Source organism: Mustela nivalis (assembly GCF_964662115.1).
Source record: "Mustela nivalis genome assembly, chromosome: 12".
Classification (NCBI taxonomy): domain Eukaryota; kingdom Metazoa; phylum Chordata; class Mammalia; order Carnivora; family Mustelidae; genus Mustela; species Mustela nivalis.
In genome coordinates this window covers 84,164,454-84,180,163 of record NC_139031.1, presented here as the reverse complement: position 1 = coordinate 84,180,163, position 15,710 = coordinate 84,164,454, and the positions used below count along the sequence as shown (strand labels likewise).

At 41.2% G+C, this 15,710-nt stretch overlaps 1 protein-coding gene and 1 pseudogene across 4 annotated transcripts in view; both read right to left on the bottom strand.

The window, feature by feature from the left end:
• Positions 1 to 15,710, bottom strand: part of LHFPL3 (LHFPL tetraspan subfamily member 3) — a 577,648-nt gene that overhangs the window by 428,048 nt on the left and 133,890 nt on the right. The gene's annotated exons all lie outside the window — the stretch shown is intronic.
• On the bottom strand, positions 5,685 to 7,113 carry LOC309844718 (nucleosome assembly protein 1-like 1 pseudogene; annotated as a pseudogene). The gene has a single exon. The product of its transcript is annotated as a nucleosome assembly protein 1-like 1 pseudogene (transcript).

Sequence of the window (15,710 nt, the reverse complement as noted above, 5' to 3'; positions counted from 1 at the left end):
AAGCATTTGATCAAAGCATTAATGATCTAACTTCAGTGTAAGATTTTTCATAGTATCTGCACACATTTGTTAATGTAATTCAGTTTCAAAGTATCAATCCAAGTGGAAAGTACTGTGTGAACCTGCACTACACAGCTTTCTGATTCTATTAATTAAAACTAATTGTGTCCAGGAAAAACGAGGCCCAGAGTGGTTATGTAATTTCCCCAGAGTCACACAGTAGCGAACATTTTATCTGAGGTTCATCAAGGATCCCATACGCTATATGCAGTGATTGTCAAGACCAGAGATTTTGAAGTCATTATCTTTGTTTTGATTTCCTGCATTGACATACATGATCAGGGCAAGTCACCTAAATATCTGTTTCCTCCTGTATAAACTAAGAGGAATGATATCCATGTTGTATCGACCATGAGGCTTAATGAAGTAATGCACATCAGAAGGGTGGCTCGCACAGTGTCGGCACTTGTATGCACACGGTCACAAGGAGGGAGGAGGGGGAGAAACAGAAGAAGACAACAATGAAACCACCTCGCTTTGCTGTGACAGTGACAGCAAAACATCCCATTTCCACCCAGCAGCTAGAGATTGTCAATAACTATCACCACTGCCATCAAAGACATTTGTTAAGAACACTCCATGGGATGCTTTGAGCTGAATTACAAGTACTGGCCTGACTTCTAGAGTCTACAAGACCATTAACACAAACACATAGAAAATATACCATATATAAATACACCAAAAGTAAAGCACACCCTATGGAAAGAAATATTTAACTGTCTTATTGTATACAGCATAATCATCACACATCAGGAATATGATGAAACCAAAAATCATGGGAATTCCACGTTTATAAAGAGAGATCATCTTCTTATTGGTCAAGGATGTCTCTGTAGAAAGGCTGAGATCTCTTGGACTCAGCGGAAACTCAGAAAGCGTCGACAAGGGAAAGGGTAGAAACAACCACACCATAAAGGGGGCTGGGAACCAGGAGGGCAGCAGCCAGGATGGGACGCGTACGTAGGCTGCCCAGAAAAGGTCCCATCAGAAACTGGGTGACAGCAATGAGAATCGGAGTAAGAGGGAAAAGGTGGAAAAGCCAGAGGGGTTGCTGTGAAGAGACAGCATCCATGAAAAGAAATGACAAGCATCTATACGTGTGGTTGTGTTACAGAGGCAGACTGGTTCAGAACATGGACCCTAGGGCTGGCGGACCTGGATACAGATTCTGCTCAGAGACTCACTAGCTCTGTGACCTCAGTCTGTCCTTATCCTCTTTGCCCCTCAGCTTCCTCATCTGTTCCACAGGGAACAACAGGTTGTGGTGCGAGTTCAGAGAGGTCCTATTTGCGGCTGCACGAATAGACAGCTCACAAAAAGTGCTAGATTGATGTAATCCCTTGGTCCCTTTCCCCGGGCAGATACTTGCGAAGGTCAGCAGCTCTCTCTAAGCCAGGTTAGTTTCAGCTGAGACATTCACAAATACTCTAAAATCCTGTCTCGCACACTACATTCCATGAGTGGGACCATGTAGGAAACAGAGGTTCACAAGGAATGAGTAGTTATTTAGAACTACGAGGACGAATATGGATCAACCCTTGTTGGTGAAAGAGTTCATTTCCTCAATTCAGTTAGCCCATGACACAGAAGTGCAATGGAATTACCAAGAAAAGACAATTCTAGCTCAAGCCACGCAAAGTGATCATTTTTCCTTTTCTTGCTTTTGAAAATAGGGGGCCAGGTACAAAGAACAGAGGGGAAAATTCCCACCAACATTCATTTTCTTCTTCTCTGAGTACCCCTGCTGGTCCATCCTTCAACCTCTCAGTGCGGTTCTTTCCCTTCAGAAAGGAAACACACGGCAACACATGCTCTAATCGAACGTCTAAAGTCCACATGACACCCTTACCTAGGATCTGGGCATTCTCAGAGTGTGATGTCTTATTTTTACTTTATTTCGTTATTTATCTATTTTAGACGGTGCGGGGGGGGGGCAGAGGGAGAAGAGTTTAGGTAAACTGGGTAAAGAGCATTAAGGATAGTTAATACGGTATTTATTTGAGGAGGAAACTTTCACACACACACACACACACACACACACACACACACACACACACAGATAAAATCTGGTTTGACACCACTCCCAATTGATGCCTACCAGGAAGGACTCACAAAACAAGTACCATTGCCCAGATTATTCTGATACACTGATCATGTGGGTCCTGCCACAAAAGGTGGCAAGGGCTCAGACAGACCCTGCCCTTTTCCTATGGTCAGAAAACACAGTCCTGAGGAGCCAGGAAACATAGGGTCTGCCTTCATCAACGCCCCCCACCTCCCAACAATGCTTCTGTGTTTCTAGACCGCACTTACCATGCTCCCCAGCAGCCACTGCAGAAATAAATCCATCAGCTCAGAAGCGGCTGGCCCTCACTTTATTTACTCCAGTGACCAGAGGCTGGATCAGACTGTCCATATGTCTACAGAGCCAAGTTCTGATGTGAGCTTGTTAAATTGGATTCCCCACGGAATGAATCACACAAGAGCTGAGTGAATCAAAGTTCTCTTCCCTGGGAAGCACCTCAATGGTTAAAGGTATGAAATGTTTTCCCAACTCCTTCCTCCTATAGGGAATTGGTCATTCTCCATGGAAACCGTTCCATGCTGAAACTTGTCCATAGGACTCAGAGCCTGATGGCAGAACTTCACCTCTTTGCTCTTACTCACAAGGGCACAAGGGCTACATCCATTTTACTGGTTTTCTAGAACTCAAAGCCCTTATTTCCGCCCTTTTGTTTCTGAAAATTTTTGAATGACCTGGCCACGTAAGCCAGCCAGTTTCTCAAGCTGAAGCCATCGGCAATAGTTTTCATTCTCCCCCAACTCTGGTAGAGGATGGCAACTTAAAAAAGGCATGTCTAGATTCGGTGGCAGCTAGCATTCTGGGAGCAATATACATTCTGCCAACGAGAACTCACTGCTCATGTGAGTTCTGGCTGGCAAGATAGGTACTTACGACCTCAATAGCAGGATTTCTTATTCCGGTGTCCAGTCACCAGCTTCTAGCCAATGAAAGCAAAACAGAGGGAGGGAGGGCGCAAGCAGCTTCCCAACCTCTGGGTTGCACTTAAGATAGTTAAACCTCAAAATCAATAGTGCAGATGATTTCTGCTCCTCCAGCCCTTTCAATAATTGTGTGAATATCTAATTCTTTCTATCAAATCCTTCTGTTTGAAATATCTTGAATGCACTGAAAACTGACAGATCCATCTCTCCTGGGCGAGAATCTGAGAAAAACCTGCCCACTGCTGCTAATGTTAGGGGAAGTTAAGTCTATGAGTCAGCCTACAGGTCAAAGACATGGTAAAGGATATGGAGAAGAGACATGGGGAGAGGGGAGGGAGAGTGAGAAGGGGGGGGGGGGCAGAGAGAGACAAAGAGGAAGAGAAGGCAGAGCAGAATGAGGAGGAGGAATAAAGAAAAAAAAAATGACCTAATGTCCAAATTGATCATTTGCTCAAAGCAAATGCGTGTTTTCAAATCTTCCTGTTTTCAAATATGGTCCTATCCAAACGTATCTAATTTCGCGATTGGGTGAGGAGACACCAACCCAGGAAATGTTATTAAATTGGCTATGCATCCATACACAGTTTGCCAAATCACAGAAGAGAGCCTGCTTGTCATGCAACACAATCTAATGCAGGGGTAATGACACAGATTAATCCCTCATAGTCAATTTGCCACTTTCTTCTTAAACAGAGATAAGCCTGTATAACCTACACTGTAATGCACTTCACAGTGTAGGAGCTCTATTTACATAACGTATCTCATTGGCTCCCGTCCCGATACACTTTTGTGAAATGGGACAGTCTGGAATTCTTTTTTTTTTTTTTTTTAAGTATTTGAACTCATTTTATTTCACTTCAAAGCTCAGACTCTAAGACTCTTGCCCCTTGTCTTCATCAGAACAGGTAGGAATTCTTATTACTCCTGTTTTACAGTGTAAGAAACTTGACACTCAGGAAGACCCATGTGACCGCATTGCAGAGATGGGAGTTAAGCTAAAGTTTCCTGCCCTCTCCCCCAGTCCTGGGACCTTTCTGTAACCCCCCACCCCACGCCCAACACATGTGATGACACACCAGCCACGTGAGGAGGGTACCCACTTCTAAGTGAATTGCATGATACCACCCAAGAATAATAAACTAAAGTCACGGCCCTTGCCCTGACTTATGACCAATGTTAGACACTCTTGAACTTCATAGATACAAATACAAAAATGAAAACCACTTGGTTCTAGAGACAATGTTGGGGGAAAAGGACCCCAAGTTGAAGCTAGAGAGGAAATTGATGTTAATAAAGGTGGTGAAGACTGGAAAATCATTAGGATGAGTTTACTCCTACTAGCGATGAGCACTTTGGAGGAAGGGAGACAAAATTAAAGGAAAGCATCAGAAATATGGTTCTCAAGAAACGAAACAATGAAAACAGGAATCAAAACTTGGATGCTGATCCTGGGCAAATGTTATGCTGTTGGGACATGTGGAGTCCTGCAACTCAGTATCACTGACTTTAAAAGATTTCAATTCCAGATAAAATCCCTTTTAATCCATAGCCAGGGATTATAGCTAGGTTAAACACCCAGTTCTATTTATCCATAAAGTCTTGGCCCAACAAAAAACAGTGACATAAAAGCCAGTTTCCTTTAGCTGGGTAGAACTAATAGAAATATTGGCAGGGCTGTGCCAGAAAGGGGACTTAGCTGGAGGTTATAAAATTTGGGGGGAGGGGGGAGGGGAAGAAAGAAAGAAAAGGAAGGAAGGATGGACGAAAGAAAGAAAGAAAGAAAGAAGGAGGGAAGGTAGGAGGGAGGGAAGGAGGGAGGGAAAAAAAGAGGAAGGTGGAAAAAAAGTCACTTTTTAGCAGTGGAAAATTCATATGTTGAGATACTACCCCCCCCCACCCGACTCCGTGGGATGGTATTCGGAGGTGGGGCCTTTGGGAGGTGATTAGATTAGGAGGGCTAAACCCTCATGAATGGGATTAGAGCCCTCATAAAAAAGATCCCACAGTGCTCCCTCCACCCTTCCACCATGCAAGGACAAGAAGTTGCTGTCTATGAATCAGGAAGCCAGCCCTCTCCAAACTCAACATCTGCCAGAGCCTTGAGCTGGCCTTCCCCGCCACTATAACCGCAGGAAGTAACTTCAGTCCTTTATAAGCCACTCAGAGTCTGGCACGTCGTTATGATGGCCTGAATGGACTCAGATATGCACGGAGTTGTCTGAAGCAAGGTAACACATTCTACTTATTTCTCTTGCTTCCAATGTTGATATTTTCAGCTCTGCTAGGGAAGGGCAAAGATGTTACCTATTGTCTTAAAAAGATGTATGTGATGAGTTTCCTTTCTATTCAAATATATCCCTAACGTCTAGGAGATCTTCAATCACCATATTTTGAGAAAACTGCAATCAGAAACATACTTATACCTTTCAACCATATCAGGGTTTCTTTTTTGTTTTGTTTTGTTTTGTTTTTGCACACTCTTAATAGCGATAGTTAAAGAGATCTGAGGAAAGTCTCGAATATGTACATTGTTGCTGAGTAAAGGTGTTACTGGTGCTTTTTCTTTCTGTCTCTCTCTCTCTCTCTTTTGGCAAATCCTTTTAAGCAATGAACACAGATTTTTTTTTTTTGAGAACTAAAATTATATTTGACATTTTTATTTTAGCCTGCAAAAACAAAAACAAGCAAACAAACAATAACAAAAAACTTGAAATAGGCTTGTCAAATGATGTAAATTCATCCTTTCCAGGGAAGCAGAAGGTAGACCATCCTGCTTCACTGCTGCTTGCACTCTGCTGGGTTTTGATCCTTCTTTGAGTCATAGTCTGGATCATTTTCCTCATCTCCTTCTTCTTCCCCTTCCTCATCTGCTTCTTCACCTTCTTCATCATAATCATCATCATCATCTTCAATAGCTTCTCCAGTAAAGTATAACACTGATCTTGGGATTATACGCTCACGTAAAAAGTGACCAATTTCAAAGTCTGCAGCAAGGATAGCTTCAGCATCATCATCCAGATCTCTGCTCTCAGGAACTTCAGGAGGGGCAAAAAAATTAAAGAAAGAGTCATTGGAAACTGTTTTGGTCACAGTACGAACTGTCCCACGTCCCTTGTGTTTCTGCTTCTTCTTAATGGTTTTCAAAGTGACATTCTTTCCTTTTTTCCAATCTATCTGGCACCCTGTACAACCCATAATTTCTGGTCCATCGAAAGAAAAGGGATCAGAATCATCTGGTTCTGACCTCATCCTATATGTCTTTGTCAACACTTCATTTGTGAAATATTCATTGGGTTCAAAGTGAAATTCTAAGACGAAACTCATGGGCTGGCCAGCATCTGAGAACTTCACTTTAATATCTTTCAAGTGCTTCAAAATAGTTTCATCATGTTCCTGAACCATATCACTGAGCAAGTCAACATTCTTAAAAACAGTTAACCAGAATTCAGGAATTCCCTTGGGATCTTCTTTTTCTTCATCTTTTTTCTCATCTTCAATCTTGGCTTTTTCTTTCAGCTCCTCCGAAATTTCATCCTCCTCATCTGGTTTCCATTCACATTCTTCTTCTGTAGGTTCATAAATTGCATTAATGATCTCAAATCGCCTATCAAACAGAGGCTGATAGAGAACAGCATACTTTCTTTCAAGATCATGAACTTCCTCATAGAATTTGGCTTCTATCTGTGCACATTTAACTTGAAGATTTTTGAGAGCATTCACTCGTCTTTTAACTACCCTAGGCAAACTTTCAATGTATCCTGTTGGTGTTTCTACCAGACCATCAAGTCTTTCTTGAAGGGCTGCAAGAATCTGAGGATTTTGCATCATCTGAACAGTCAGCTGACGCACTTTGATTTTTGTTTCTTCACCAGTTTCTTCTTCTTCTACTTCTTCAACATCATCCAAATCTTGATCAAGTTCAGACTGTTCTTTGTTGTCAATGTCTGCCATGTTGTTAAGAACTCCAAATATCGGTGGCGAGCACGGGGAGCCAGGCGGTCAGAGCTGCGCAGGCAGTGACTCAGGGCGGCGGCGGGAGGAGCAGGAGGCCCAGATTTTTTTTTTTTTTAATTAAGCTTAACACTCTCCTAGAAAATCAGATACCAAAAAAAAAAAAAAAAAAAAAAAAAAGGATACCCTGCTCCAATGTTAGATCTCATTATTAATCCTGGAACAAAAACAAGTAGATAACCACCTAGCTACTTATTTTCTCTCCAGTGCCAGTCAGGAATGAGACCTCTTCTCCTTTTGCCAGTTTTCAAGGCCATAGCTTGTGTGTGTGAGGCAGCTACAGACAAGATGGGTAGGTCAGCTGTAAAATTACTTGGGTCCCTCTCACTTCCCACCTTCCACATCCTCCACAGTAAAACATTAATAAAATATTCTGTGGGTGGTCAATGGTGGCTGTTTGCACCATGAATTCTGATCTCCTCAGACCAATATTTCCGTCCACCCCACCTTGTTATATTGGCTTCTTTGAAGAACACTCAACAATGAAGTCTAATGCCCCAGGCTGCAATTTCGTTTCCACTTTAATCTGTTACTTTAGGTGAAATTTATCATATTAGGATTTGGACACATTAACAAGTAACAAGTGGTACTTAAAGGTGGGATTGAACACTGTGTATTAGGAACTGAATGCAAAACAGGAACCACTCTAGATATTTCAAAAAGAAGAAATTTAATAGAGGAATTGGTTGGTTACACAGGTGTTGAAAGCATTTAAGAAGCTAAAGCCAATAAGGTCAAGTTACTGAAAGATTAGTAACTATAGGAGACCACTGTGGGGAGGACCCCTGGTGGCTCAGTCAGTTAAGCACCTGCTTTCAGCTCAGGTCATGATCTTGGTGTCCTGGGATCTAGCCGGGCCTCAGGCTCCTTGCTCAATGGAGAGTCTGCTTCTCCCTCTGCCCCTCCCCACTGCTCATGTTCCCTCATACTTTCTCTCTCTCTCTCTCTCTCTCTCTCTCTCAAATTAAGAAATAAAAGAAGAAGAAAAAGGAGAAACCCCTGGGCTCCTGGGTGGAGGAACAGAAACCCTCAGAGGCCAGGGATGCCTGGCACAGTAGGTTGTGTGCACCTGCTGGGGCAAGCTCTCCTGCCTGGACACCTGCCCCACCCCCATCCCTGACATGGGGCCCACAACACTGTGACCACTGTTGCACTGCTAGAAATACTCCCAGACCAGGATGACTCCCATCTCCTGACCTCCCCTCCTCCTACCAGTTAGCAGACTCCAGTGAAAAAGCCACTGAAAGGGGCACCTGGGTGGCTCAGTGGGTTAAAGCCTCTGCCTTCAGCTCAGGTCATGATCCCAGGGTCCTGGGATCGAGCCCCACATTGGGCTCTCTGCTCAGCAGGGAGCCTTGCTTTCCTCTCTCTCTCTGCCTACCTCTCTGCCTACTTGTGATCTCTGTCAAATAAATAAATAAAATATTAAAAAAGAAAAAGCCACTGAAAACGGGATGTGAGAAATGCAACCTGAGAACTTTAGGATGGGGTGGAGCACAGGATGGCTGAGAGCAAAGAGGCAACTTTGGTGCTCAGGGCTTGAAAAGAGCAACTTAGTGCTCAGGGTTTGAAAGAAAGAAAAAAAAAATAGAAGAGAGACCCTTTCAAAAATGAATTGGGGATGAAACCTGATAAAGCTACAATATGAAGCCATTGGACATTTCCTACCAGGTCTTTGGCAACATCTTCTAACTTAGTTTTTATATATTGGGACTTTTTGTTTTCTTGAAATTACAGTCTGAATATACTTAATGTACCTTTTCATTGTCTCAATTTCTTAAATATCATTTTTTTTAAAAGGTGTGCAACATTAGTCCTCTATCTGTGCATTTCCCCTGTCCACCCTTCAATCTTTAGGTAAATCAAAGCTCTCCTGAGAGCTTTTCATTGTTTTGTTTGTTTACAAACTTTTAAAAAAGATTTTGTTTATTTATTTGAGAGAGAGAGAAAGCATGAGAAGGGGGAGGGTCAGAGGGAGAAGTAGACTTCCTGCCAGGCATGGAGCCCAATGTAGGGCTCTGTCCCATGACCCCATGACCCCAGATCATGACCTGAGCCAAAAGCAGTCGCTTAACCAACTGAGCCACCCAAGCAGCCCCAAACTTTTTTTTAAAGTAGGCTTCACACCCAGCACCCACATGGGGCATGAACTCATGACCCTGAGATCAAGACCTGAGCTGAGATCAAGAGTCAGAGATTTAACATCTGAGCCACCCAGGCACCCCCTGACAGCTTCATAATAACTCCATATGGAGTTAACTACTGTGTCATAATTTTTGAACGTCAAACACATAAAGTATCAGACTGTATAAAATACAACTTTATAAATGAGATAGGTATAGGTGTCTATATCTATATGCATAGGTATGCTTATTATTCTTTTTTTATTCATGGGGTGCATAAAACTGCAAGAGACACTTTTCATCTATATATGTGCAAATATAATAGTCAACTCCCTGAAAACTGACTCCCTGACCAGATGAATAAGTATGGATGACATGAGTATTGTAGGCACTTACGTGCTTCATGCTGTGTGAGATGACAGAAAGAAACAAAAACAAAAAAACTTCGTAATCAACGGACTAAATTGACTTAAAATATAATATAATAACCACTAAATAATGCATGCAATGATTTATCAAACTTTCTGAATATTTTTCTTAGAAAGTATCTGTACAGTCTCATAAAGAATATACTTTGTCTCTGTCATAAGCTGTTTAAGAGAAGTAACTGTTAAGTATACAGAATTCAAAGTCTAAGTCCCTCTTTTTTTATGGTTCTTCAAGTTTTAGATTCTGTTTTCTGAACTGATGGCTATGTATTGTCCAAATTTTAAGACCAAAAATTTTCAATTAATTGTGAATCTATTCATTTGCATATTATAGACCTGGGATAAGCTTTCTCTGACTAGATTAATTTGCCTCGTCCCCAATAACTCATTAAATACAAAATGCTAATTAATGTGCATTTTTTAAATCACAAGATCCATTTTTGGCAAATTGGGCTGCTTGTAAGTCAATGTTGATATTGGTGATGAAGTGAAATGTTGTGATCCACACCTAGTTCATGCCTCAAGATTAAACAAAACTATAAAGGAAAAACACTGAGGAGGCTCTGAGGCAAAATGACAGATGCAAGATGAGGACATCAGCTAATTGGCCAAGCTAATAAGACAGAATGGAAAAAGCAGGTAACATTCTGGTTTCTGTTCCATTCAGCATCCACACACGATAGACTGGACCATGGAATCAAAGGATAACATTTCCAAGTATTTTGTAGCTTTACAGATGGGCAAGACAGGAATTAAAGAATCAGACAGGCAATTATACTCTTCATGTCTTTTAATCAAAATGGAAAGGGCATTTATGGGCTAGGGAGGCCATATGGTAGGGAAGGAAACATAATTGAGTTCATTCTATGGAAGAGACATGGACCAGGCATTTTGCGTATGTGACTTCAATGAACTATCCCAATGATCTTGAATAGGGTTATTAACCCCATCTTACAGGAAAGGACACTGAGCCTCACAGAGGTTAAATTACTTGTCTACAAGGTACTTATAAATAATAGAGCTGCGATTAGAACCCAGGCCTTCATGCCTAAACACTCTTGCTCTTCTTTAATGTTATGGATATGACCTCTAGATAGCCTTTACAGCTATAATTTGTGGCCAGTAAGGATGCAGTGACTCAAGTAGGAAATAGATCCCAGTTCTGAGTGCCCAGTAATAATTCCCATTTCTCACAGGTGAAGACCAGTCTTAAAACATTTATTCTGACCGCTTGCTTAATTTACCACAACTTGACCTTGAGGAAGGGTTTCAGAGAGACAAACACTGGGTTACCTAAGGTCCCACTGATGCCCCCACCATGTTCCTTTTACTTTTGTATATACGGGACATGAATTCCAACCCTAGCTTCTGCCTGAGAAGTACCTCAAATAGTATATGGAAGAGTCAGACCTATTCATCTCTCCCTCCTCTCTCTTTGATTACCTTCCCTGTTCCTGAGAAGGATATTACCATTCCCCAGTAAGCAAGAGAATCTTAACATTCCCCTCAGCTTGACTAAATGTTAGACAGATTTCTTTCTGATTAAACACCCTTAAACCTCCCACTTCTTACAACATCGACTTTACAAAACTTGTAAAATTCTTTCTCTGGCCCTTTGAGATATAAGTCTTCTATGATACAGTTATACCTTTCTCAAGGACGTGGGAGCCATCCCTTTGAAAGGTAATCATTTCAAAGTAGCACCCTTGTCTCCCATTCTCTGTGGGAGGATAGGAGCCTAACTCCCATAATTACTGATTAGCAAACACAGATAGTCTAAATTGCATTGACTACACTCCCCAACCTACAAGTCCTCTAGTACTTTTCCACTAGCTCATTCAAGTGCTTAAAAACACCACCTTCTCTCTCAGTGAATTCAATCTCCGCCTTATTGCAAGAGTCTTGAATAAAGTCTTCCTTGCCTGTTAAACTGATCCAGTGTGATTTTTCTGGTTCACAAGCAAGTCGCAGATCAAGAACCAGCCAACTGTAAAGGCATTATTAATTAGGTTTTTAAGACAGATTACAAACTGGAGAAGTATTTGAAATACATACACAGAGCTAATATCTATTCTTTAAAGAACTTTTTCAAATCAAAAGGTACAAAACAGACAATTCACAAAAAAGATACAAATAAAAGGATAATCAAAATGCCAATGAAATATAAATAAAAGAAAAACATGCTAGTGGATAATTAATATATGAAAAGGTTAAAATGAAACTATAAAATACCAGTTTATCATTAGCTATAACATGTCTTTAAAATAGGCACTGATCTAGAAACTACATTTCTAGGAACAGACTCTAAGGAAATAATTTGAAACAGAATTTCCACATACAAGAATGTTACTGTACCACTGTGTGAAAATCCTAAACAACCTCAATGCCCATCAATAAAATGAAAGTAAGATAAAATTCATAGAATGAGATACAATGTAGCCATTAAAATTGATGTCTGATTTGAAAAGTACCCCTGCCATAGTTTGAGTAAATAAGCAGATGCCCTTCATATAAAAGTCACATAAATCAATCCATACCTATGCATGCAGAGATACCTGCTCCTAAGGAAAGAACACCAAAATGTGAGCAGTAGCTACTACAGGGAGATAATTTGGGGGAAATTTTTTCTTTTTCTCTCTTTCTTTTTCTTTTTTTTTTGTACTTGACTAAATTATTTGAAAATGTTAAACAATGAACATGTGTCATTTTTACCAAAACAATAAAATATTTTAAACACACTAGGGACATCTGCGTTGCTCAGTCCATTAAGTGTCCAAATCTTGATTTTGGTTCAGGTCATGATCTCAGGTTGTGAGATCAAGCCCCCACATGGGGCTCTGCATTCAGCGTGCTTGAGATTCTCTCTCACCCTCTCCCTTTGCCCCCCACCTTGTGCATGCTCTCTCTCCCACTCTCTTAAAATAAATATAAAACCCTTTAAAGCATACATGCTCGATGGGGCTCCTGGGTGGCTACCTTCAGCTCAGGTCATGATTCCAGGGTCCTGAGATCGACCTCCATGTCAGGCTCCCTGCTCAGTGGGGAGTCTGGCTCTCTATCGCCCCCTGCTCATGCTCTCTCTCTCTCTCTCTCTCTCTCAAATAAATAAATAAAATCTTCAAAAAATAAAATAAAATAAATCAAAAATACATACTATGAAACCAATTTTATCATATACATTTAGGCATAGAAAGATCTTTTTACTAAAATGTTGACACCTATTACCTATGTGTACTAGATGGTTACCAATTTTTACCTTTTTCATAATTTTGCTGTATTGTTTTCAAATAAATTTCTTTTAAAATAAGAAAAGTCTATTACACTAGAAAACAGAACAAAACTCTGCATTACTAGCATCAAGGCATTCTTCCTTCCCTAATACCCCACTAGTTTGCAGATATGCTTAATCAATCTGTAATTGATTGGCTTGCCTTACTGATTCCAGTTCCTTCAGTTGTCTTAACTTGGAACATGGCAGCCAAGTTCACTTTCCAGCCTCGCCATCTCATCACCAGGAAGACATTTTGAAAGTAGTACTCTGTATGAGTGGTGTCCCCTCATTTCTGTTAACACTCTGACACTCTCCATGGAAAATGGAATTAGCAGTCACATTCAAATGACATCCAGAAAAGCAAAATTCAGGTCTACATTCCAATTCCAGTTTCTGTTCTTTCTGGTCCCAGTCCCACTGGATTTTTGGGAGGCGCTATGAGCTCCTTGCTCAGGGCGCTGGTCCACCTGTGAGCATCCCACCTCTGAGGACCCCCCCACCCCCTTCCCAAGGGAAGGGTGGAGGGAAGAGTGAGAAAAGGGAGCCTTATCCATTCATTTCCACACTGCTTTGTCTCTTCAGTGAAGGCTTTTGGGAGAGAGAGAGAGTGATAAGAGCTCACGGCAGAATGGGAAAAAAGACCTTCAAAGGTCAAGTCATGAGGCAGAACACAGACCGCCATTCTGTGTCTTTTTGTCCCAATTTGCACCTGATTTAGAAGGGTAGCTTCACTTCCTACCACAACTTTTTAAAAGGAACTGTTGAAAATTCATAAGTCAGGAGAGAGGGGTCTTTTAATGCTAAGGATGGCACTTTTGATGCCAAGTTCCATAGCAAAGCTTTTTTTTTCTCTGCCCTCTCTACTTTCTAGATTCTCTGACAGGTTCAAGAGATTCTTCTTCCTGAAGAGTCCTCAGGAAAACTCATTAGACCACAGATGTTTCAGGCAGGGGTAGGGGGGAAGCACAGAAAGAGACTTGCCATATGGTAACCATCATAAAGAGGTTTTCTTTTTACCCTTTCCCCTGAGTATATCCATTAAAACAAAGGCTGAAGATGTGAAAACAAAACCAGAAAGTTGTATGCACTGAAAGATGATGTTGAACCGGGAAGGAAATGTCCTCCTGTGTCACCAGCCAAGAGAATCCAGGAAGAAACTCCTGATTATCAAACAATGACGGTAATACAAGACAGAAATCCATACTAACATTTCACCATTCTTAGGGAAGACAGCCTAGAGTCGCTTACTAAAGAGAGAAGGTATACTCTGCAGGGGATGACGGGAAAGGACCATTGCAGAAATGCCCTTTACCCTCAAAGTTTGTTTTCTGCCCTGATTAAATCACACATGGATTAGCAAGATGGACTGAAAAGAATTTTCACAGGAACATACATGGATTAAGGCAAACCCTCCAACTTGGGCCAAAATGACATACTGACATAGGAACCACTGGTCGTTCACATGGGAGGAACAATCAAGATTTTCTTCTTTGCCCTGTCCTTGGAGAGTTACTGAATGCAGCAAGGCCTGATGTGGTTTGTGGGATACCAATCTGAAGTCCTTATGTGATTCCATCCTCATTTCCCACTTCTGTGCCCTGCGGAGATTTGCTACACATACTTAGATTGTCACACCTGTACTCAGTATATGTATCATGCCGTCAAGAAAAGAAGCAAGAAACAGCATGATATTTTCCATCAGCGCCCGCAGCACCATGTGGCAAGGCAGCTATTTCTGTCTTTCAGGAAAAGAAAAAAATTAAAAAAAAATCATTAGAGTGGGCAGGAACTTTGTCTACATCCTAATGCACTGCTTTGTTAGAAACCCTTGCATGACACATTCCTACAAAAAGAAATGAGCACAGGTTCCTCTCCAGTGTCTCTGTAGAATTCTGTCTTTGAGTTCTGAAGTCTACTTCTTGGTGTTTGTCCCTCAGCAAGACAGACCAATAACCTCATACCATATTTGTATCCTGAAGGAGATCAATCCTTTCCAAAGATCTGTGAAGACGTACTCTTAATGTTAACCTGAAAGGCATCTCTGTGAAACTGACTCTCCGAGTAAAAGAGCTCAGTCTCCTCGGTGCGCATCTGCTGGGAGACAATGACAGCAAACCCTGAGGAACACCTTCCTAAATGGGTTTGATCATTCTGGTCATTAAATGACTCCAGATTTAAATGATCAAGTGAAAATTCTGCCAGGGCCTAAACATTATAAAATCATGTCTTTTCATTCTTTAAAAGCAATCAAGCCATCTTCTTCTCTAGCAGAGCGATTCATGTGAATACTCCTGGCGCTGGCTACTGGCGTTTCTAACACGGAGAGATGGTTCATAATAGAAACATCTACAAAATCAATCGCCCTAAGTGATTTTTGCACTGAGACAGACCGTTGTACAGTTCTCAGGTAGGACAGTAATGGTTTTCACAAAGATGATCCAAATATTCATAAGGAGTGATAGGGAATTAGCTGAATGCTGTGGATTGCAGATTGACGGGCTATCAATGAAATAACACACATTTTTCGTTAAAATGGCTAAATCACTATTTACTTGATGAACGGCAGTGTAATGGCTCTGAAGGAGCCCTTTTGCTGTATTGGCTAAATAATGTGTGTTTACCAAAACTGGGTAATTATAGAGTCATCATATAAAGCATGGTTTGTGCCTGCCAAGGAGCAAGATGAACCTGCTACAGGGTGAGACCTTGAAATGTGGCTACGGTTATTTCTAACTCTGGTACTGCAGACAAGAATGAATAAACTACAGAGTGAAGAAAAACAAAGGAAGGAAAAGAATTTCCCTGTCTTTT